The 22910-nt window shown below is 38.4% G+C and overlaps 1 protein-coding gene across 1 annotated transcript in view; it reads left to right on the plus strand.

The window, feature by feature from the left end:
* Positions 1 to 987: 987 nt before the first annotated feature.
* IGSF10 (immunoglobulin superfamily member 10) overlaps positions 988 to 22910 on the plus strand; it is a 119028-nt gene continuing 97105 nt past the window's right edge. The window contains exon 1 of the mRNA XM_032408431.1: positions 988 to 1192. The gene's annotated coding sequence lies outside the window, so the exon portion shown is untranslated. The remainder of the gene's footprint in view (positions 1193 to 22910) is intronic.

The following is a 22910-nucleotide window of genomic DNA, read 5'->3' on the forward strand; positions in this document are numbered from 1 at the left end:
GATGTTGGTTACACACGTGTTCAATGTGTAAAAATTCACTGAGCTGTACACTAACAAGATATATATTTTTTCCTGTGTTTATTTCATACTTTCACTAAAAATGTTTTAGATTATGCTACTTTGTTGTTATAGGTGGGATTTCTTTATAAAAATTCATAGAGTGCTATGCTATTTGTCTGTTTATTTTTAGAAAGTCTTCCTCATCTCCCTCCACAAAATGATACCATCCACACCCAGCTAAGGGGATGAGAGATTTATCATTTAGGTCAGTGGGGCTGGGGCTAGGGCAGGTTCTGCCAGAGGTTCCTCACTCCCGGTCCCCTTGCTGCTCCTCTTCTCCCATAGATGAATGGATGAATGGATGATAGATAGATGATGATGATAGATCAATCGATCGATCGATAGATAGATGATAGATAGAAGGCACCTGGGTGGCTCAGTCGGTTAAGCATCTGCCCTCGGCTCAGGTCATGATCCCAGGGTCCTGGGATCAAGCCCCGCATCCAGCTCCCTGCTCAGTGGGGAGCCTGCTTCTCCCTCTCCCTCTGCCTGACGCTTCCCCTGCTTGTGCTCTCTCTCTCTCTGTCAAATAAAATAAAATCTAAAAAAAAAAAAAAAAAGATGATAGATGAAAGGAAGAAAAGAAAGGAAGAAGAAAGATTTGAATAATCTTAGGTGAAAGGATTAGAGTCTGAGAATCATCAAAGATCACTCATTATGGCTGCTGGGGAGGGGTGGTATCGGATTATAGATTCGTTTTGGTGCAATGGGTTCCAAGTGAGTGTGAGACATCATCACTTGCATCTCCATTTCTTCACTGTAAAAATAGGGTAATATGTGCCTTGCCTACAATCTACAGCTTGGGAAGAAACATATTCTGAGCCAAAAAAAAAAAAAAAAAAAAAGTGTCAAAAGACTCAGATGAAAACAATTCTCTGCTCCATCTTTTTAACACCCGAACCCCCAGGTGGAGTGAATTTACCTAACTGATGAGTTTGAAATAAAAAACCAGGCAAAGATAGCAAGCTCCTCTCTCGCCCTTCCTTCTGAAACCGGGTGCAAAGAAGCTCACATTTGGAGTCTCCTTTGAAGTCACAGGAGCAAGCCTGCAAGTGGGGAGACCGACGGTTTTGAGAGCTACTTGTGACTTCCGACTCCTGTGTGGTCTCATCTGAACTCAGCTTGGAAAAAGGTAAAAAATACATACCTAATTCTAGGGACCTGTACCAGCAGATCTCTCTCTTACCAACCTCGAAGCCCCTTCCCAGTAGTGCCTGCCTGAAATTTTTATTTCTCTACCCCCTACTTTTTAAGAACACTGGCAAAAAAAAAAGGGGGGGGTTGGCTCTTTATTGTGTCCTTTCAAATGCCAATAAAAGCTAAAGTATTATTCTCAGACTTGCAATGTATTTTCATTTGCAGGCATTACAGTTCTCCTCATATTAAGTTCTAAGCCCTTTTCTCTGTCCTGGAAACCTCGCTGCCTGTGACCCAATTGTAATGGTTTTTAGAGTCCAAGGTTTAACTCCCGTTCTTTATGTGACGTGCAAATTCAACTCAACAGACGTTTTTATGAGGCTGCTACGTGCGAGACACTGCTAGACGTGGGGTGTAGAAAAAATTGTGTTCTTAAAGCACTGCTTGTATCCAGGACGCTTTTTACTAGATTTCTTTGTGTAAACTCTCTTCAGGTTCTGTGTCAGCAATGTAAGCGGAAAAAACAGCATCAGAGGCTTGCTGGTTGTGCTTTTTTAAATACAGGAACTAGATACTCCTTCCTCACTTTTATATTCCAGGGTGTCCTTTGAAGATTTAAATTTCTCATTCCAATTAGGCTATGATCTGGGTTTTTTTTTTAATATTGTGGAGTGAAATATCTAATCCTTATTAACCATTATAAAGTAACTATTTAAGGGAAGGAGAACTAACAAAATGAAAAACACACCAACGAATGCAGTGCAGGTCCTTTTCATTAAGAAAAGGGCACTAGGCCTTTTTATAATTGAGACATAATTAACATGTAGCATATCAGTTTCAGGTGTCCAACATAATAACACACTATAGTGAGTATATTGTAAAATGAACATCACAGTAGGATCACCACATATACTTTTTTCTCTTGTGATAATTTCTGAGATAAAACTTCCAAGTAATTTTCAAATACACAGTGCAGGATCACTAAAGTCCCCATGCTGAACATTATATCCCCACGACTTACAACTGGAAGCTTGTGTCTCTTGACTCCCTTCACCTGTTTCACCTAGTATCCCACCCCACCTCTGGCAACCACCAATCTGTTTTCTGGATTTATGAATTTGGGTTTTTTTTAATTGTTTTTAAATTCCACATATGAGATCATATGGTATGTGTCTTTCTCTAATTCCACTTTGCACAATGCCCTCAGGTCTATCCATGTTGTCACAAATGGCAGGATTTCATTCCTTTTAATGTCTGAATATTTCATCATATATAACCTATTTTCTTTACCTGTTCATACATCGATGAACACTTAGGTTGTTTCCATGTCTTGACTATTGTTAAATAATACTGTGATGAATATGGGGTCATGGAGATCTTTTGAGTTAGTGTTTTCATTTCCTTCAGATAAATACCCAGAGTGGAATTGCTGGATTATGTGGTATTTCACAGAAGCAGAGCAGCACAGTTGTGAGAAACTTCTAAGAGTATAAAATATTAAATATTTATCAGTCATGCCTCAGAACAAGCATTGGAATCTGCATCTGATGATGAGGTACAGGTCCTTCCAAAGACCTGGAGCTAGAGGAGTCCTTTAGCAGCTACTAAGAATCCCATGAGATGCTATCTCTGCCCAGTCATGGGACTAGGAAAAACGGGGAGGAACTATTAGAAGGATCTGAAACCCAGGAAGTAGGAGCGATCATGAGAAGGACCCTAGCTGTTCTGATGATTTCACATCTCTTGGCCTGGCTAAACTACATCTTAGGGAACGGAGAGAACGTATGGCTATAATTACTGAACCACTGTGGGTAATCATCAGGAAACCATGGAAAACAGGAGAGGTGCCAGGAGACTGAAGAATGGAAAATGTTGCTCCGATTTTTCAGAAGGGGAAGAAGGTAGATTTATTGACTTATAGATCAGAGACCTTGACAAAAATCCTAAAATAATTTTTTTAAAGAGTGCATGAACACTTAGAAAAGGAAACCGTGAAGACCGGAATTAGAATGGCTTCATGACGAACAAGTCACTGTAGACCAACATCGTTGTTTGCTTTCTGACAGTATTACTAAATCGGTAAATGGAAAAAGGCATATTGTAAAGTAGATTTCAACAAGTTATTAGTAAATTGTTTATGAGAACCTCATGCACCTGATGAAAGAGATGGGCTGGATATTAGAACAATTAGCTGTGGGTGATTGAATATGATCTCCCATCCCAAGGGTGCAGACCTACCTAATGGCGGGCTGTATTCTCTCTTCCTGGCCTTGTCCTCATAAATATTTTTCTGATTTTTATAAAAATCAATAGCCTGTTCTTTTCCTCAGATTTCGGGTGAAAGTTACAAATCCTTAGGCATGTATCTGTTCATCTTTTTTTTAAGATTTATTTATTTGAGAGAGCATAAGCAAGCACAAGTGGGAGGGGCGGAGGGAGAGGTAGAGAGAATCTCAAGCAGATTCCACGCTGAACTCAGAGCCCCACATTGGGCTCGCTGCATTGCTATAGATCATACTGCTTATATTGAGTAAATCCAAACCTTCTTCTCTAGCCATAACTGATTGGCCAATATAACAGTACACAGACCAATGCAAATACCTTGTAATCAACCCTAGGGAGGCAGAAAGACTGCCTTGAGATGGCTTACCCTCCAAAAAGTCTTCCTTTTGTGGGCTCCCCATATTAGATGCATGCAAACAGACCCAATCAAATATTGTCATTGGAAAGAACTAATGATAGAATAAAGAATACATGTCTTTTTTGTTTGTTTTAAAACAATTTTGTACTTTTTCAAGATTGCAGTTATAATTTTCATTTTTGTAAGCAATAGTTTTTTTTTTTTTTTAAAGATTTTATTTATTTATTCATGAGAGACAGAGAGAGAGAGAGAGAGAGAGAGACAGAGACAGAGGCAGAGGGAGAAGCAGGCTCCCCGCAGAGCAGGGAGCCCGATGCGGGACTCGATCCCAGGACCCTGGGATCACGACCTGAGCCAAAGGCAGACGCTTAACCGACTGAGCCACCCAGGCGTCCCTTAAGCAATAGTATTTTATACACAAATCTACATAAGTCCTTCCTTAAATACATCATACAAAAAAAAATTATTTTTTTTAGCACATTCCCCATTTGTTTCTGTTACTGCCGGAGGTGCCAAAAGCTGAGAAGCACAACTAGTAATGAACGTGATTCTTGACTACATAGGTAGGTAGATAGGTAGATCTCTGCTTTAAAATGTTGATTTTGTTTTTAATTTTTTTTAGCTTTAGTGACTATAACTGACAAATAGGATTGTAATATTTAGAGTGTACAATGTGATGACCTAACCTACATACACATTGTCAAAAAATTCTCACAATTGAAGAAAAAAATTAAACCCTATAGCTTAGGAGTCTAGTTCTTATCAGGCCTGCTGTTTCAAAAGCAGTAGGACCCAGACTGACCATTCTCTCAATCTCCATCAACAAAGGTCATTTGCCTACAGTCTTGTGATACTAAAGGGACAGGCTTATCACATGCTTCTCAAATTTAAGGAGGCGGCAAGTTAATGTGATATACTGCAGAATTAAGACTTACAAAGATTAACATATTGGAAAAATAGGCCTATTGGGCTTGAAAGGAGAAAACCAAAAACAAGATCTTTACGTGAAGATTCACTATCTCATTTCACAGGAACAAATGGTAAACTTCACATTACAATCAGGGGGCATATTTCAAATGAGGCTGGTTAGACTTAACTTTCAGGACATCTTACTTTCCATAGACTCTTTCCAAAGCTGCCATGTAGGGCCACAGTAATAGGATTACCAAATAAAATATAGGCTGTCCAGTTAAGTTTGAATTTCAGGTAAACAATAATTTTTTAGTTTATCCCAAATGTCTCATGGGTCCTATATTTCTATTTGCTAAATAAACCCTACACTGGGTGGAATGAGCAACCTCCGACTGGGGAGTCATCCTCTTTGCCTTGTGGTGGTCTTAGATCCATAGATGGGACTGTCCCCCAACCCCTACCTCCATATCCAACAGGCCTCAGCAACAGCCCTGTCCATCCCAAGAGGGACCTCCTAGAGCACCTGGACTCTGACTTCAGGGAGAATATGGATGAGATTCTGTCCTGTTCCTTGCTCAAGGGTCAATGCCAGGCTTCACTGGCACTTTGCCATCTCCTCCCCTGTCCCCTGCTCTCCAGGACTAGTGTTGGGGATAGGACAGGAAACCGGGTCAGCAAGGACCTGGCCAAGTGGGGAAACCTCAGCTACCAAGGCACATTCAGACTTAGATCAAAGGACTGCGAGCACCTGAGGGTCTGCTTCTGAAAGTAGCACCGTCTCAGCAAGGAACTGAAGCTGGAGTTACACAGGTGCCATTACCAGGACTAAACGGTGAAGCTGAAAGAAACTTCACTAAGTGGTCAATAATACAATGAATTTTGACCCATCATTCTAAGAGAAGTCTACATATTCCATTATCTCCATTGAAAATATTACAAAACTGTGATAGGATTAGGCAAAGTACAGCCAAAAAAAAAAAAGTAGTTTAGGGGTATGTCAAAAGTTAACTTATTAAAATTAAAATATTCATTTTCTAGACTTGTGATACTTATAACAAGATTTACCATTTATATATTTGTAGCTTATTGTAATTCCTAAGAAATACTATGTTTGTACCTAATTTTTATTGACAATGTCGTATTTTTCCTCTTAAAAGGCCCTCAAAATTGTATGAGCTTGAGGATCCATAAACCTGGGTCAATCCCTGAATAGAATTAACTAATAAAAAAATACTAAAAGCTATAGCCAAAGGAAAACATGACCAGAGTACAAATGACGGCAATGTTTCTGAGAGTCCATTATGTTTTAGGTTCAGCACTAATGCTGATAGCGAGTATTCATAAAGATCTCTGTCTGCCAAGTGCTCTGTATAGAACTTAACCCACATCATGGTATTTAATCAGCATAATAGGAGAAAATCACTCCTCACTCAAGTTATCTTAAGTCAAAAAGGATTTGCAGGAACATTTAAGTATCTTTTATTTCACTATTATAAAAAGCACCAACAATGTGTTGATTCAGAAGAATTTCTGGGATTTTATTTTTCACTGGGAATGGATGCTCTCACAGCCATATTTTGGTGAGGGAATTGCCTGAGGATGGAACAGCATGGACCATACATGAGCCAAAAGAAGACTGAATCCAGCTCCCTGTGGTGTCTGCTGGGCCTATTCAGCTAAGTGAGGTGAAAATCTCCCTATTTGATTTTTTTTTTTTTATATCCTTTATATCCAAAAGAATCTTGACAGGTACGACTTTCCAAAGGAGGAAAAATTTACTATTCTGGAGTCAGTAGTGGTTTCTGCATCCAATAGTATAGAGCAGTGCTAGTTATTAAGTTTTCTACAAATCCTACCAAAACCTACAAAAACCATATCTGTACAGCCTTAGGTAAAGGTTAACAAACGCAAATTCAGTGACTTAATATTGCTCACCCTTCACTCACTTGCTCTCTCCTTCACACGTGTTCATACCTAGATCAAGTTGGGGGCAACAGCAATGTACACACATTCTCCACAAAGCACCTGATGCAGAAGGTGGGAGGGAAGGCTTGCAGCAGGGACTGGGTGAAGGTGAGAATGAGGACATTATTAGGCGTAATCCTCATTGGGGATAACCAGGATGATGAGAATGAAGGAAAGGAGGAAAGTTGAAATAAATCTGAAACAAAGGCTTCCAAAAAGGACAAGAAATTGAGATCAGTGAGAAAGAACAAAGTTATATAAAAGAAACCATAAAGGTAAAGTGTGCCAGTATGGATCCTAGAGGGTGTAGTCAAAAGATTCCAGGCCAGATAACCTGATAGATGGAGGATCTCTGATGAGAAAAAGAATAAGACTTGAAGACCTTTCATCCTCTAATGCTTTTACTCTGTTGGCCAACCTTTTCAACATGGTAGCTCAAACTTTTTCCTCAGGGTTCTGCCAAATGTTACAGTTAGAAGTATCATGGTCATGAGCTAGACATTTCATTTCTTTTTTTTTTTTAGATTTTTTAAATTTATTTATTTGACAGATCACAAGTAGGCAGGCAGAGGGAGAGGGAGAAGCAGGCCCCCCGCTGAGTACGGAGCCTGATGTGGGGCTCGATCCAAGGACCCCGGGATCATGACCTGAGCCGAAGGCAGACGCTTAACCGACTGAGCCACCCAGGCGCCCCTAGACATTTCATTTCTTGACACCAAGGTGCTCAAGTGATGAAGGAGGGGCCTTGAAGCAATAAATGGTTAAAAGTGACATGGCAGGAAGAATTCCATGGTTCCAAAATCTCTTCTCCCTGAAACATATGTTCTGGTATTATCTCCCCAACTTGAGAGTGGGTAAGACTGAATATGATCAATGTCACTCCTGTAATTAGGCTACTTAATATTTAAAAAGGTTGAAGGGATTTTGCAGATGTAATCAAGTCCCAAATCAATTTATTTTCAGTTCATCAAAAGGGAGATTAGCCTTGATGGGCCTGACCTAAGCAAGTGAGTCTTTCAAAGGTTTTGGGCTCTTCCTGAAGATAGTGATTAAAAAGGTTAGAGTATAATAGGCCTATGGAGCATCCCAATGTATGAAGGGGACCATGTGGCAAGAGCATGACAATGGCATCTATGAGTTATGAGCAGTACCCCCCCCCCCCCAGTATCCAGCAAGAAAACAGACGTCTGTCCTACAACCACAAGGAACTAAGTTCTTTCGGCAACCTGAATGATCATGGAAGCTGATCTTTCCCTAGTCAAGCCTCTAGGTGAGAATGAAGCTGGCTGATTTTTACCCTTGTGAGAACTTTAGCAGAGGATCTCGCTAAAATGTGCTAGACTCCTGACCTATGGATTGTGAGAGGATACATCTGTGTTCTAAGCAGCTACGTTTGTGGTCATTTTCTCCACAGCAATAGAAAACTGATAAAATTGGGGAACTAAGTTTCTACTATATCTTAGAAAAACAAATTTTAAATAATGTTTTTCTCCTGGCTATCTGAATCCAGAGCAGCAACTAAATTGGAATTAAAACATACACTATATGTGTCTAAAAAGCCTTGTTCTGTAGTGCGACCTTAATTGTACCTCTCTGAACTACTTAAGAATATGTTAGGAAACTCATGGAACACTACATCAAAAACTAATGATGTAATGTATGGTGATTAACATAATAAAATAAAATTTAAAAAATTTTAAAAAATAAAAGCCATGGAGATTGTAAAAAAAAACAAAAAAATATGTTAGGAAAAGCTGTTTGTGATAAGTACGTGTGATATGCCCCTAGAACTGAAATGGTTTTGCCTTAAAGTCGAACATAAGGATTAAAAGATGCATTATAAAGATTACCTAATTCAGAGTGAAAATACCACAGCTAAAAAGGCCATTTTATTTGATACTAAACCAGAAAGCAGGAGGGAAAGATGGAAAAAAGAGTGGGAAGGGAGAAGGAAGAAAAATACCAAAATCTAAGTTGAACCTGAAAAGCCAACTTTCTATTACTCTAGGTCTCAAACTAGCATGTGGAAACTCTTGAATACATATACAGCATAGTTTTTATTTACCAGAATGTTTCTACTGAGGCAGCTTTTCATAAAGGGAATGAAATTCTTAATCTGTTCTCTATGCCTGCTTTTTATGTCCGAGAAGTAAATTCTCTTGCTCTCCTAAGCTGCTATAGGACTACTTTTACAGTTTTTGTACCAAGCTGTGGCCTCGCTAATGCCACCTTGCTGACACAGGAACTAGGAGGAGAGGTGGGGGATGGGAGGGAGACCATGGTCTCCAACAATTGCCCTCAAAAGTTCTTTTGAAAATTTTACAAAGTAATTCATGCAAGTGGGAGTCCTAAAGCTTAAACTTCATTCGTTTTGCAGAAAAAAAAAAAGTTGCCTCTGGGTGTCTGAATGTATGAAAGATCTGAAGCTGGTATAAAAGTCTTCAATGGCTACAGTCTCCACAAACACATCAACTAGAAATGAATGCTTATTGCCGCGTGCCGCTAAGATTCTGTGGTGGATGTTATTCTTTATTGTAGTAATGGCTAACTAACACAGATACCAACAAGGAGACTTATTTTCTGATCTCTAATCTTTCTTTTTTCTTTTTAAAATAATCTGTTGGTGTTAAGTGTGAGCTCCCAATGTTCAGAGGCTGCCAAAGTGGACAGCATCACATGTATGTAAATTAGATCACCCATTTATCAACAGGAAGAACCAAGTAAGGATATTAATGTGCATCCATTACACACTAAATGTGTCTAATTCAGAGCTTCAAAATACTAGCATCCCCTTTAGGACATCCCCTTGTTTGACATTTTCTCATTAGAATGCTTTTGATTGGGGCACCTGGGTGACTCAGTCGGTTAAGTGTCTGCCTTTGGCTCAGGTCATGATCCCCACATCAGGCTCCCTGCTCAGCGGGGAGTCTGCTTCTCCCTCTGCCCCTCCCCCTGCTTGTGCTCTCTCTCTCTTTCTCTCTAGCTTGCTCTGTCTCAAATCTTTTAAAAAAATAGAATGCTTTTGGTTATTCCCAAAACTTCAAAGAATATCCTTGTAACTCAGTACAAAATTTGGAGCTAATAATTTTTATAGAAAATTTATGTTCCAAAAGTCAATACATCATTTTAAATCAACATGCAGATAAATTCTTGTTATATCCCAAATGCAATTAGTTGTAAATCAGAATCACATTGCTATTTTGCAAACCAGAGTCAACAAAGGGTATGTGGAATGTGTTACTGCACTGAAGCAACTGTTTAGTGACAACCATACTAATTTGCTTAATGATCGGGAAATGTCTTAAAACATTTTCTTCCTGATAGCTGTTACTTATATATAGGTGCTTTTAATATGGTGGTGTTAGGATTGGGGAAAGGAAGTGGAGATTTGGGGTTGATGGATAACAAAATTTTTATTTTATAGGAAATAGATTTCCAGTCAGGGTTTTCAAAACCAACATCTGGTTTTCATGAAGGGATTATTAACATTAAACAGAAAGGGTCATTTGTTTTTGTTTTTAATAAATTCTGAAGAATGTTTCAGATATTATCTCTTCAAATTATTACCTCTGGCCCACTGTCACCCTGGAACTTCTGGAACTCTGATTAAACATGTTTGACCTCCTCATTCTCCATGACGTGAATGGATTCTTATTTGTTCCTGTCCATCTTTTTGTCTATTCTGCAATCTGTACAATTTCTTCTATTTCTTAGTTTCTAATTCTTTGTGCCCAATCTGTTAAACTTAGGTATTGAAATCTTAAAGTTTTTAATATATTTTTCCAACTCTAAAAGTTCTATTTGGATCATTTTCAAGTCTGTCACTTTTTGTTTCTTTTCCCTGAAAATATCTTTGTTTGCATATCATTGCTTTAAAAATAATTCATAATGCAGTTTATTGTCTGACTTTTTAAAGCTTTATATTATATTTTTAATCATTTTATGGAGCTGAAACTTTAAATTGCATATTTTAAAAGGAGATATAGAAATTTTACCATGCAGCCTTTTTTTATGTCTGTATATCTTTTTAAACTGAGACATAACTGATCTAAAGTGAAACTAATATGTTATATAACCTCTTTCTATGTATATATTTGTTGCAAAATAATCACCACAATTAGTTAACATCCATCATCACCAAATTTGTTACAAATTTTTTTCTTGTGAAGAAAACTTTTCGTGAAGAAAACTTTTAAGTTCTACTCTCAGCAACTTTCTTTTTTTTTTTTAATTTATTTGACAGAGCGTGAGCACAAGGGGGTGGGGGGAGGGGGGAGGCAGAGGGAGAAGCAGGCTCCCCGTTGAGCAGGGACCCCGAAGCAGCACTTGATCCCAGGACTCTGGGATCATGACCTAAGCCGAAGGCAGACGCTTAACCGACTGAGCCACCCAGGTGGCTCAACAACTTTCAAATACACAGCACAGTATTTTTAATCATGGTCACCATGCTGTACATCACATCCCCAGAACTTATTTTATAACTGGAAATTTGTACCTTTTGACCACCGTCACTAATTTTGTCTACATCCCAACACTTGCCTCTGGCAACTACCAATCTGTTCTCTGTGTTTGAGTTATGTTTTCTTTTTCTATTTTACATGTAAGTGAAATCATGCAGTATTTGTCTTTCTTGGTCTGACTTCTCTTACATAGAATATTGTGAAAAACAGATACATAGATGGGGCGCCTGGGTGGCTCCCCATCTTTGGCTCAGGTCATGATCCCCTTAGAAGGGGGATTGCATCCAATTGCATCCAAAAGAAAGTATTTAACCAAGGAGGTGAAAGACCAGTATACTAAAACTATAAGACGCTGATGAAAACAATTGCACAATGGTAAATAGCATGGAGTTTCCTCAAGAAATTAAAAATAGAACCACTATGTGATACAGCATCCCATACTGGGTATTTATACAAAGGAAATGAAACCATGGACTCAAAAAGACATCTGCACTTCTATGTTCATTGCAGCATTATTTACAATAGTCAAGATGTGAAAACAACCTAAGTGCTCATCGATGGATGAATGGATAAAGAAAAGGTGGTAGACATGTTTATTTGTTCTATTTCTATGAAAAACGCCATTCAAATTTTCGATAGAAATTGTAGATTGCTTTGAGTAGTATGGACATTTTACCAAATTCTTGGAATCAATGAGCATGGCATATCTTATTTATCTCTTCAATTGTTTTCATCAACGTCTTATAGTTTTAGTATACTGGTCTTTCACCTCCTTGGTTAAATACTTTCTTTTGGATGCAATTGCAAATGGTATTGTTTTCTTAATTCTCTTTCTGATGGTTAATTATTAGGGTTAGAAACACAACAGATTTTTGTATGTTGATTTTTGTATTCTACAACTTTACTGAATTTGCAGGGTCTAATTTTTTTTTTTTTTTTTTTTTTTTTTTGGTGGAGTTGTTAGGGGTTTTTTATATATACTATGTCTTCTGCAAATAATGATAATTTTATTTCTTCCTTTCCAATCTGGATGACTTTTACTTCTTTTCTTGCCTAATTGCTCTGGCTAAAATTTCCAATACTATGTTGGCTAAAAGTGGCAAGTATGGACATTCTTGTCTTATTCCTGATCGTAGAGAATAGTTTTTTGCTATTGAGTATGTTAGCTATGGGCTTATCATATTTGGCTTTTACTATGTCAAAATAATAAGCTGAACCTTTTTTCTTTAAAGATTTTATTTATTTATTTGACAGAGACAACACAAGCAGGGGGAGCAGGAGAGGGAGAAGCAGGCTTCCCGCTGAGCAGGGAGCCCAATGCGGGGCTTGATCCCAGGACCCTGGGATCACGACCTGAGCCAAGGGCAGATGCTTAATGTCTGAGCCACCCAGTCGCCCCTAGCTGAAACTTTTTATTAAGTGAAGATTGAACTTTGTTACATGTTTTTTCTGCATCTATGGAGATGATCCTATGATTTTTATCCTTCATTTTATTATCCTTCATTTTGTTATCACATTGATTTTTCTGGATATTGAATTATCTTGCATCACTGGAATAAATCCCACTTGACCATGGTGTATAATCCTTTTAATGTAACATTGAATTCTGTTTATTAATGTTGTAAATTTTTACATCTATGTTCACCAAGGATATTGGCTTATAACACTTTTTTCTTGTAGTGTCTTTATTTGGTTTCAGTATCAGGGTAATGTTGGCCTCATAAAGTGAATTTGGAAGTATTTCTTCCCTTCTATATTTTGGAAGGGTTTGAGAAGATTTGTATTAATTCTTCTTTCAGTGCTTGGTAGAATTCACCAGTAAAGCCATCTAGTCCTAGACTTTTATGGGGAGGCTTTTGATTACTGATTCAATCTCCTTACTAGTAATCACTGTGTTCAGATTTTCTATTTTCTCATGATTTAGTAAGTTGTTTCTAGGAATTTACCATTTCTTCTAGGTTGTCCAACTTGGTGAAAAATTGTGCATAGTCTCTGATTTTTTGTACTTCTGTCGTATCAGTTGTAATGTCTCCTCTTTCATTCTTGATTTTGAGTCCTCCCTTTTCCTTGGTGAGTCTAGCTGAGATCTGTCTGCCTTTTTTATCTTTAAAAAAAAAAACTCTTCATTTCATTCATCTTTTTAATTCTTTTTAGTCTCTTTATTTCTGTTCTGATCTTTATTGTTAACATCCTTTTAAATTTTTTTTAAAGATTTTATTTATTTAAGAGAGAGAGTGTGTGAGCATGAGCGGGGGGGAGGGGCAGAAGCAGGCTCCCCGATGAGCAGGGAGCCTGATGTGGGGCTCAATCATGACCTGAGCAGAAGGCAGATGCTTAACCAAGTGAGCCACCCAGGGACCTCCTACTTCCTTCTAACTTGGAGCTTAGTTCTTTTTGTAGTTTCTTGATTTGAGATTTTTTCTTGTTACTTGACGTAGGCGTTTATCACATCAACTTCCCTCTTAGAACTTCTTTTGCTGCATCCCATAAGTTTTTGCATATTTCCATTTCCATTTGTCTCAAGATATTTTTATTTCCCTTTTGTTGTCTTCTCTGACTCATTAGTTGTTAAGTGGCATGTTGTTTAATCTCCATGTATTTGTTAATTTTTAAGCATTCTTCTTGTACTTTATTTCCAGTTTCATACCACTGTGGTCAGAAAAGATGCTTGATATTATTTCAGTGTCCTTAAATTTATTAAGACTTGTTTTGTGCCCTAACATATGACCTATCCTGGAGAATGTTCTTTGTTTTTTTGATAATAATGTGTGGATGGAATATTTTGTAAATATGTAAGTCAGTCAGGTCTAATGTGTTATTAAGACTACTGTTTCTATATTAATTTCTGTCTAATCCATCCATTGATGAAAGTGGGGTATTAATGTCCCCTACTCTTACTGTATTGTTGTCTATTTCACCCTTTAAGTCTGTTAATATGTGCTTTATATATTTAGGTGCTTCTATGTTGTTTGCATAGATATTTACAAATGTTCTATCCTCTTCTTGGATTGACCACCTTTATCATTATATAATGATCTCCTTTGTCTCTTATTGCAATCTTTGTCTTAAGGTTTATTTTGTCTGATATAAGTAAAGCTGCCCCAGCTTTCTATTGGTTTCCATTTGCATGGAATAGCCTTTTTTCATCTCCTCACTTTCAGTCTGTGTGTGTCCTTACATCTGAAGTGAGTCTCTTATAGGTAGCATATAGGTCTTGTTTCTTAGTTCATTCAGCCACTCCACATCTTTCAACTAGTGAATTTAGTTCTTTTACTTTTAAAAAAAATTATTGATAAATATGGACTTAGTACCATTTTGTTAATTGTTCTCTGGCTGCTCTGTAATTCCTTTGTTCCTTTCTTCTTCTCTTGCTCTCTTTGTGATTGATTTTTTTGGTAGTGGGTTTAAATTCCTTTCTCTTTTCTTAGTGTATCTTCTATAGGTTTTTGCTTTATGGTTACCAAGAGCCTTACATAAAACAACTTATATTTATAATCATTTATTTTAAGCTGATAACAACTTAAGTTCAAATGCATTCTAAAACTCTACATTTTTACTCCCCTCCCATATTTTATGTTTTTGATGTCACTATTTACATCTTCTTATCTTATGTACCTATTAATCAATTGTAGCAGTAGTTATTTTTACTACTCTTATAACTTTCACACTAGCTCTATAAGTGATTAACCCATCAACTTACAACATTAGATTATTCCAAATTTTGTTATTGTTTACCTTACTGGTGAAATTCATACTTTCATGCTTTCCTCTTACTAATTAGCACCATGTCATTTCAAGTTAAGGAAGTCCCTTTATCATCGTATAAGGCCAATCTAGTGGTGATGAATTCCTTTAGTTTTTGCTTATCTAAAAAACACTTTATCTTTCTTTCAATTCTTTTTTTTTTTTTTTAACATTTATTTATTTTGGGGGAGGGAGGGGCAGAGGGAGAGAAAGAGAATCCTCAAGCAAACTCCATGCTGAGTGTGGAGCCTGATGAGGGGCTCAATCCCAGGACTCTGAGATCATGACCTGAGCCAAATGCAAGAGTCAGCCACCCAAATGACTGAGCCACCCAGGCATCCCAGTCTTTCTTTCAATTCTGAAAGACAACTGTGCTGCACAGAGTATAGGCTGTCCTTTTCTTTTAGCACTTTGAATATATCATGCCACTTCTTTCTGGCCTGCAAAGTTTCTGCTGAAAAGTCTGACTGTAGGCTGGTGGAGATTTTCTTGTACATAATGAGTTGTTTTTCTCTTGCTGTTTTAAGATTCTCCCCTTGTCTTTACCTTTTGACCTTTCAATTATAATGTGTCTTGGTATGGGTCTCTTTGAACTCTTTTGGATTCTTTAGGCATCCTGGATCTGGGTGTTTGTTTCCTTCCTCAGGGAAGTTTTCAGCCATTATTTCTTCAAATAAATGTTCTGCCACTTTCTCTTCTCCTTCTGGGATGCCTATCATGTGAATATTGGTCTGCTAGAATTTGTTCCATAACTCTCTTAAGCTAACATCACACTTTTTCATTGTTTTTTTCTTTTTGCTGCTCTGAATGAGTTCCGATGCCTTGCCATTCAGTTTTCTGCCTCATCTCCCCCTTGAACCCCTGTATTGTATTCTTTAGTTCAGTTATTGTATTCTTCAGTTCTTTGAGTTCTATTTGGTACTTTCTTATATTTTCTCTTTGTTGAAATTCTTATTTTGTTTATCCATTCTTCTGAGCTCAGTAGTATCTTTATGATCTTTTCAACTCTTTATTAGGTAAATCAGTCATGTTCATTTTACGACTTCCGGTTATTTTACTTGGAACATATTCCTGTTTATTTTCCGTGTTCTCTATTCATTAGATAAAACTCCTACTCTCCCCATCTTTTTTTTTCTTCTTAATTAGCTTTATGCTCAGGGATGTTTATCACAGCATGATATATAACAAAATCAAATTCAAAACAAATATTAAGATAAATGTCGAAAATTTGAAGCTGACTAAAAATACATGGTTCTGTTTGTGATTGGGAACTATGAAGACTTTAAGAGTGATGTTGACAATTGTTAAACAAAAACAAAAACCAGTAGGTTATCAAAGTGTATTCAGTATGATGTATCTAACAATACAACTGTACCACACAACTAGAAAAATGCCTGAAAGAATACATGGCAACATGCCACCATTAATAGTCAGCACTTACGAGTGGTGGAATAACTGATCACCTTTATTTCCTTCTTTTAATTTATTTTTTCAAATTTTCTACAAATGCACAACTACAAGAAAAAATATAAAATATTCAGTCATCTAAAAATGACTTTCCTTTTTTCAGTGATTATTCTATTTCTTGTTTTTAATTTTTTTAATTGAGGTATAGTTGACACACAATGTTACATTAATTTCAGGTGTAAAATATAGTGATTTGGTAAATCTGTATCTTATGCTCACCACAACTATAGCTACTGTCACTATAAAATGCTTCCACGGTACCATTGACTATATTCCCTATGCTATACCTTTTATTCCTGTTATTTATTCATTCCATAACTGGAGGTCTGTATCTCCCACTCCCCTCTACCCATTTTACCCATTCCCCTCACCTCCTACCCCTGTGTTCTGGCAACCATCAGTTCTATTTATGGGTCTGTTTCTGCTGCTTGTTTGTTTTTTTAGATTCCACATGTATATGAAATCATATGGTATTTGTCTTTTTTGTCTGACTCCTTTCACTAAGCATAATATCCTCTAGGTATCTCCATGTCATCACAAATTGCAAGATCTCATTCTTTTTTATGGTTGAGTAATATACTTCTGTGTGTGCGTGCACACACATGTGAATATACACACACCACATCTTTATCCCTTTATCAATGGAAACTGAGGTTGCTTCCATATATTGGCTATTGTGAATAATGCTGCAATGCATATAAGGATTTAATTACTGGTTTTGCTTTGTTTTGGTAAATACCCAGCAGTAGAATTACTGGATCAAATGGCATTTCTATTTTGTTTTTTGAGGAATTTTCATACTATATTCCATAGTGGCTACACCAATTTACACTACCACCAGCCATGCACAAGGGTTCTTTTTTTTTTTTTTCCTCTAGATGATCACCAACACTTGTTTCTTTTTGATTCTAGCCATTCTGACAGGTATAAGGTGATATCTCATTGTGTTTTTGATTTGCATTTCCCTGATGATCAGTGATGGTGAACATGTTTTATGGGTCTATTGACCATCTATATGTCTTCATTGGAAAAAATATCTATTCAGTCCTCTGCCTATGTTTTAATCAAATCATTTGGGTTTTTTGATGGTGGATTGTATAAGTTCTGTATATATATATTGGATATTAACTCTTTACTTGATACATCATTTGCGAATATCTTCTGCCATTCAGTAGGTTGCCTTTTAGTTTTGTCAATGGTTTCCTTCACTGTGCAAAAACTTTTTATTCTAATGTAGTCCCAATAGTATATTGTTTTTGTTTTCCTTGCCTGAGGAGACTTACCTAGAAAACTGTTGCTGAGGCTGATTTCATAGCAAATACCTGCTCATGTTTTCTACTAGGAGTTTTATGGTCTCAGGTCTCACATTTAGGTTTTCTATCCATTTTGAGTTTATTTTTGTGTATGGTGTAAGAAAGTGGTCCGGCTTCCTTCTTTTTCTTTAAAATTTTTATTTATTTATTTATTTGAGAGAGAATGAGATAGAGAGCATGAGAGGGGGGAGGGTCAGAGGGAGAAGCAGACTCCCTGCTCAGCAGGGAGCCCGATGTGGGACTGGATCCTGGGACTCCAGGATCATGACCTGAGCCGAAGGCAGTTGCCTAACCAACTGAGCCACCCAGGTGCCCCCCCCCCCCCCGGCTTCCTTTAGGTGTAAGGTGAGGTTGAGGTTTTCTTGTTTCTTGAAGTAGACCTATATCACTATAAATTCCTCTCTTAGAGCTGCTTTTTCTGTGTGCCAAAGATTTTGAACCACTGTGTTTTCATTTTCTTTGTCTCTGTTTATTTTTTTTTTTTTACACTTCCTGTTTGATTTCTTCATTGACCTGTTGGCTGTTTAGTAGCATGATGACATAAAGATAAAGCATTACTAGTTTAACATTATTAGTTTGGTATTAGTGATTGACTTTTTCTTGTGATAGATTTCTAGTACACTATTGTCCTCAAAGAAATGTGATATGATTTAAATCTTAAATTTCTTAAAACTTGTTTTGCAGTCTATCAGGTGATCTATCTTAGAGAATGTTCTATGTGCACTTGAAAAGAATGTATATTCTGTTTTTGGATGAAATGTTCTGCATATACCTGTTAAGTCCTTCAGGTCTAATGTGTTGTTCAAAGCCACTGTTTCCTTGCTGATTTTTCTATCTGAATGATCTATCCATGGGTATAAGTCCCCTACTATTACTGCATTACTATTCAGTTTCTCCCTTTATGTCTGTTGATAACTGCTTTATGTATATGGGTGCTCCAATGTTGGGTGCATAGATATTTACAATGGTTATATCCTCTTTTTGGATTAATCCCTTTATCATTATGTAATGCTCTTTTTTGTCTCTTGTTAGAGTCTTTGTTTTAAAGTCTGTTGTGTCTGATAGAAGTATACAACCCTAGTTTTTCCCCCCCACTTCCATTTGTATGGAATATCTTTTTTCCATCCTTTCCTTTTCAGTTGTATGTGTCCTTAAGTCTGAAATGAATCTCTTGTGGGCAGAGTACAGATAGGTCTTATTTTTTTTATCCATTCTGCTATCCTGTTTTTTTTATTGGAGCATTTAGACAATTATGTTTAAAGTAATTATTGCTAGGTATGTACTTATTGCCATTTTGTTAATTATTTTCTGGTCATTTTGTAGTTCTTCTCTGTTCCTTTCTTCTCTTGCTCCCTTCTATTGTGATTGAGGACTTTTGTTTAGCTTTCCTTCCCTTTTTGTGGATCAGTTACATGTTTTAAGTTTATGGTTCCCATGAGGTTCATACACCATCCTAAGTACATAGCAGTCTATGTTAAGTTGATGGTCACATAAGTTCACACACATTCTAAAACTTTTTTTAGTGTCCTTTCCACATTTTATGTATATTTTGTCATATTTTACATCTTTTTATTTATAATTTTCTTCTAGTTATGGCCTTTTATTTTCCACTTAAATAATTCTTTTTAACATTTCTAGTGAATATGTTTTAGTGGTGATAAACTCCTTTAACTTTTGTCTGGGAAACTTTCTCTCCTTCAGTTCTGAATGATAGCCTTGCCAGGTAGAGTGTTCATGGCAGTAGGTTTTTTCTTTTCAGCACTTTGAATATATCATGCCACTCTGTTCTGGCCTGCAAAGTTTGTGCTGAAAAATGAGCTGATAGTCTTAACAGGTTTTCCTTGTACACAACTTCTTGCTTCTCTCTTGCTCTTAAAAGTGTTTTTATCTTTAATCTTTGACATTTTAATTATCATGTGTCATGCTGTGGACCTCCTTGGGTTCATCTTGTTTGGAACTCTCTATCCTTTCTGAAGCTGGATGTCTGTTTTTGTTCCCCAATTAAGGAAGTTTTCAGCTATTTAAGTTTTCTGTCCCTTTCTCTATCTCTTCTTCTGGGATTCCTATAATGTGAATGTTTGTATGCTTGATGTGTCCCAGAAATCCCTTAACCTATCCTCATTTTTTGAAAATCTTTTTTTTTCCTGTTCACCTTGGATTCTTTCCATTAATTACCCTGTGTTCCAGATCACTGTTCACTCTTCTGTATCCACTAATCAATTGATTTCCTCTAATATATTTTTCATTTTAGTAATTCTTCACCTCTGATTGGTTCTTTCTTATATTTTCTATCTTTGTTGAATTTTACTGAGTTCTTCCATTCTTTAGTCCAGTGAGCGTGTTTATGATCATTACTTTAAATTCTTTATCAGACATATTGCTTATCACCATTTCATTTCTTTTTCTGAGGTTTTCTTTTTTTTTTTTTTTTTTTTTTTTACATTTGGAGTATATTCCCCTCTCTCCTCATTTGGTTGACTTTATGTGTTGATTTCCATGAATTAAGCAGTATAGCTACTTCTGAATTTGAAGGAATGGTCTTGTGTATGGTCATTCCCTTTGTAGCCTGTGTGTGACTGGTGACTGGGTAGTTGGTTGGAGCTGTGGCTGGCATAGTCTGAGAGACTGGGGCACTTTGCTGGGACTGCCCTGATGGGATAGCCAGAGCTAAAGTGGGCCTGGACTGGGGTGGTCCTGGGGTTCTCTGCAGAGAGGGTGTCCTGGAAGGACAGCTGAAGCTGAAATGGGTGAAAGCTGGGGTGTCCCAGGGCATTCTACGCAGGGGGTGCCCTGGTGAGGGCAGCTGGAGTGAAGACAGGGAATGGGCCAGGATGTCCTGGGAGTGCTGCACAGGAGGCACCTTGGAAGGACAGTTGTTTCTGAGGTGGGCATGGGCCAGAAAATTCTGGGCCTGTCCACGCAGAGGGTACCCTGCCAGGACAGCTGAAGCTGAAGTGGGTGCAAATCAGGATGTCCAAGTGTGGTCAGCACAGGGGGCACCGTGGCTGGGCACAGGCCAGGAATCCCGGGGCACTCCATGCAGAGGATGCCCTCAGAGGGTGGCTGGCATTAAGGCAGGCATGGGGCAGGAGTTCCTGGGTGCTCCACATAGGAGGCACTCTAGCTGGGTGGCTGGAGCCAAAGCAGGTGTGAGCCGGGGGTGCCCTAGCAAGCCATCTAAAGCCAAAGTAGTACAGGCCTGCCAGGAGTATTCTGGGGTACTTTGCACCTGTATCACCTCAGCAAGACAGCTGGAACTGTAGTGAGTACCGACCAGGTTGTTTCAGTATGTGCTGTGCTAGGACCACCTTGGTGGGATGGCTAGGGCTAGTGTGGGCCAGGGACTCACTGAGACCAGGTAGGGTGCACAAACCTGGCTCCCATCCATGCTATCAAGGTGGCAGGGAAAAAAAAAACCCTAGGGCTCACCAGCCCTTCTACCCAGAAAGAGTTCCAGCAGCTCCCCCAGTATTTGGTAGGGTTCTAGGGTTGGTTTCTTTATTTACTGATTGCCCTTTTAAACTGCACCTTTTTTTTCTGTGCCCCAGGACAGATGAATTTGCTTATGGTGAAGTGGGAGAGTGAGGTTCTTGTCTCACAGAGTCGAAGAATGAATCTCATGGACTAAGGAGAGTGAGTAAAGCAGTAGGAGTTTATTAAGCAGGTTACAGAAAAAGCTCTCAGGAGTGAGAGGGAGCCCACTGAGGGCTTTTAGGGTTGGTCTTTTATAGAAAGCTAACCAGGGAACTTAAATCCTTTTAACATCTCTATTGATAGCACCATTGAGTAAGGATAGTGATAACACCTTCAATGGCTTTACTTCCTTTTTAGGGTCTGGTATTCCTTTTTGGTCCCAAGCAGCTGTTACAAGACCCCACCTCTGATACCCAGGACAGGATGGTTTGTTCCTTTGTCTCTGGTTTCCTTATACCTCCCCATTGGGGGGATTTTTGTGAACCTGATACCTATCTCTGCCTACCTAGCCCCACCTGTCTCTTACTCAGTGGTCCCTCACTATTTATTATCCCTTCCCACCTCAGTTTGCAGTGTTTGGGGTGGGAGTTCCCTTTGTTACTGTGTCTCCATCTCCCTTGCCATTCTCACTGGGGTCTATTTTTTGTTGTGTAGAAGCTATTCAGCCAGCCCTCAGTTCTTCTTTGGGAAGAATTGCTCTACAAATAGATTTGGTGTGTCTATATAGGAGGTGAGTTTGGGGTCTTCCTATGTTGCCATCTTGGACCGGAACTCACCAACAAACTCTCACCTCCCCCAGCCTTAAAGGAGTGGCCTCTTGTAGGAAATCTTACTATTCAACCCTGACCTAGCTCTTGGTTGTCTATTAAACCCTAATGATTGTCCAACCAACCTATTTTGTTCTTAGGTCTTACTATACCATCAAACACTGGGAGCCACTATCAGTGTCCTAAAAAGGAAGATCTCAGCACCTAGATTCAGGCTGATTGGCAGCTAGACCAGTAAAGCTCCATTTTTCAGGGGAAGCCTGGGAGATAGGCCTTTATGGCTGTTCCCTTGATGCTTGTCCCTAGGGTGATAGCCAATTAAGAACTGTTTCTTTGTTACCATCCCAATAAACCTGAGAACATAAGACCCACTGGCCATGAGAGCCAGGCTATCAGGGATGTGTCCTCTGGGTGGCAACTATAAAAGCCAAGCCACCAGATATGTGCATAAGTTCCTTTCTCAGAGACCCCAGCAGCCTGGGACAGGGCAGAGGGAAAGTGTAAAGATGGTACCCAGCAAACTCCCTGGGTTTTGGAGATGATTGTAGTCTGTGCCTAGATGTGTGTTTAATTAGAAGCCTGTTTCTTAGGCCCAAAAACATAAGTTATAGGCCTCTTTCCCAGAAAGACTTAGGTGTATTTCAGTCTCTGTCTCTGTGCTGTGCCCTGGAGAGTGGCCAATTAAGAACCCCTTCTCTGCTTGTTACAGTTTTGTGGGATCCATTAATGTAAGTCACACTGTCCACCAGAGCCAGACAATCAAGGGGGTGTTCCTTGGGTGGTAGCTGCAAAAACTGGGGCACCATACAGGCTCCTTTCCAGGAGATTCCAGTTTCCTGGAGCAAGGCAGGAAGAGAGTTCAAAGAGGGTACTGTTGGACTCCATGGTCTTTGGAAGTACTTCAGTAGTCCTCTAGATGTATGTTAAATTAGAAGCCTGCCCCTCAGGTGAATTTTTAAGATTAGAAAAA

The sequence above is a fragment of the Phoca vitulina genome, unplaced genomic scaffold (genome assembly GCF_004348235.1).
Source record: "Phoca vitulina isolate PV1807 unplaced genomic scaffold, GSC_HSeal_1.0 scaffold10, whole genome shotgun sequence".
NCBI lineage: Eukaryota > Metazoa > Chordata > Mammalia > Carnivora > Phocidae > Phoca > Phoca vitulina.